The sequence below is a fragment of the Mus pahari genome, chromosome 1 (assembly GCF_900095145.1).
Source record: "Mus pahari chromosome 1, PAHARI_EIJ_v1.1, whole genome shotgun sequence".
Lineage (NCBI taxonomy): Eukaryota > Metazoa > Chordata > Mammalia > Rodentia > Muridae > Mus > Mus pahari.
Genome location: NC_034590.1, coordinates 7530684 through 7533364, shown reverse-complemented (window position 1 = coordinate 7533364; position 2681 = coordinate 7530684).

The following is a 2681-nucleotide window of genomic DNA, read 5'->3' as shown; positions in this document are numbered from 1 at the left end:
GAGAGGGAGAGGGAGAGGGAGAGGGAGAGGGAGAGGAGGGAGTTTATATGCTCCAATGCGGGGCTACATTTGAAATAGTGTATTTAACATAGGAGTACTTAAGGTTAATCAAGGTCATAAGGGGTAGCATCCTGACACTATAGGATTAGTGAATGCAATTCTTAGAAATGACACTACTCAGGAGATCAAAACAGGAGGAATGAATGTTCAAGGCTAGCCTGGGCAACTTAGACTCTCTTAAAATAAAAAGTAAACAAGAACTGTAGTTGTTGCTCGGTGCTGGGGCAATTGGGGTTCAATATCTAGTACCTCAAAATAAAATAGAGAAAGATGAGAGAAGGGAGGCCAGTCTTCCTGCCTCCTTCTCTTCCCTGTGATATAAAGACAGGGCAAGAAGGTGATCATATGTAAGCTTAAAAAGAGCCATTGCCAGAACCTAATGTCTCTATTTATTTTGATTTTTATTATTTAGTTTTTAAGACAAAATCTCACTGTGTAGTTCTGGCTGTCCCAAACTTGTTACATAAGCCAGGCTGGTCTTGAAGCCCACAGGGATCCATCTGTCTCTGCTTCCGAAATTCTGGTATTAAAAGTGCATGCCGGGCTGGCAAGATAGCTCAGTGGGTAAGAACACTGACTGCTCTTCCGAAGGTCCTAAGTTCAAATCCCAGCAACCACATGGTGGCTCACAACCACCTGTAATGAGGTCTGATACCCTCTTCTGAAGTCAGTTACAGTGTACCTATGTATAATAATAAATAAATCTTTTTTTTAAAAAAGTGCATGCCACCATGCCCATTGAACACTTCTGCTTTCAATTTATTTTATTTTTATTTTATGTGTACAAGTATTTTTTCTGCATGTATGTCTGTGTACCATATGCGTGCCTGGTGCCCAAGGAGACCAGAAGAGGGAGTCAGATTCCCTTGAAAGAAGTTTACAGACATCATGTGGGTGCTGAGGACTGAACCCTGGTCCCCTGGAAGAGCAGCCCCTGCCTTTAACCACTGAGCCAACTCTGCAGTCCTCACCTCTACTTTGTGGTGAGGTCTGTGGTGTTTTATTTATCGACCTGAGGAGACGTTTGTTGGGATCTCTGCTTTCCCCTTTCTTTACTTAAATATATCAGACAGAGGCTATGCCAGGGTCTGTCCTGTGTTTGCTAACTCTATCTGGATCCCGTGGGTCTATTTCTTTTGCCTGTTTCTTCTTTTGTTTTTATATTCACTTGGTCTTGCTTCCTAGCGTGTTTAGTAAACGCTGCTTCCACATGAAGAATCATAGAATCAATGTGATGATGTAAAGTAACTTTTGTCCCAGATTTTCTCCTGGTTTTGTCAGCTAGACTGTCTTAGTCTGGTTTACATCTAGGCTGTATCTTCGTGAGAGCTGGCATTTGTTATGGGTTAAATCTAAAACTACCCTCCCAGGCTCATGTCTTGAATACTCAATCCAGATGGTAGGGTTGTCTTTAAAGTGTGCAGCCTTAGGAGATGGGACCTGGCTGGTAGGACTCTAAGGGTGGGCCTTCGAAAGTGGCAGTCTGGGTCAGTCTCTGCTCCCATGCCTTCTGCCTGCTTTGCCACAGCCTGAAGAGCATCACCACAGACAGATCTGCTCTGTTGCCATACTTTCCCCATCATCATGGATGGAAACCCTCTGAGACTGTGAGCCAAAATAAATCCTTCATCCCTTAAGCTGTTTCTGTCACGTGGTTTGATCCCAGCAACCTAAAAGTGACTAGCACAGTGGTTGGTTGGCTTTACACCTACTATGAGTACATCTCATCAGATGTGCTCTATCCAAAAGCCCAGGATATCATCAGGGTCATTCTGAGACCATCAAAGCTTGGCTCAGTCTTTTAGCCATTCCTAGGATCAAAACCTGGGATGGAGAGAAGACAGGTCCTCTCCAGGAAGTTGTCCCCTCAAGTCCTTACTGTCTGGGCAGTTGTCTGGCATTTTAGAACGCATTTTTAAAATCTAGCTGTCCTAGAATCTCGAGGTGGGAGGCTTTGTTTGATCGAGGCTGGTGTTCCAGAGCCAAGCGAAGATTACCCACATGTTCCTTCAGCGTAATGCTTCACCTATAATGATGGTTAGTGTAGGAATTAAAGCCTAGAGTATCGGCTTTGCAATAATAAATCCCATCTGGGTCAAAAAGACTGGAAGTTGGTTATGTTGGTTGGAAAAAGTACAAAATTCAAGTTTTCTGTTCAAGTAAATTATTCTAATTAAATTAGCATGAGGAACTTTTGAGCAGGCTTTGGAAACACACTACATCACAGACAGCTTTCCAGTACTTTTTCCCCACTGTAAAATATATCTCTGGTTTAGAACAAGAACAACGGGCTCTCCCGGCTCTCTGCCATGCTCTGAACCACCTTGAAGGATACTTGCCAGGCTCCTGAGAGGGCAAAGTATTTGAGTGAGCCACACAGCCTTGAAAAAAAAATCCATCAACAAGCACAGAGCAACCAGCAATAAAGATTTCTATTTTATTTATTGATAGACTTTGATTCAGAAATGCCATCCATAGGTTCATGCAGTCAATGCTTGCTTCCCTGCTAGTTGTACTATATTGGAAAATTCTGGAAACTTTAGGATCCTAGTTGGAGGAACTGGGCTACTAGGGATGTATCTGTGAAGCTTGCTCCGTTGCCCTTCCTTCCTTCCTTCCCT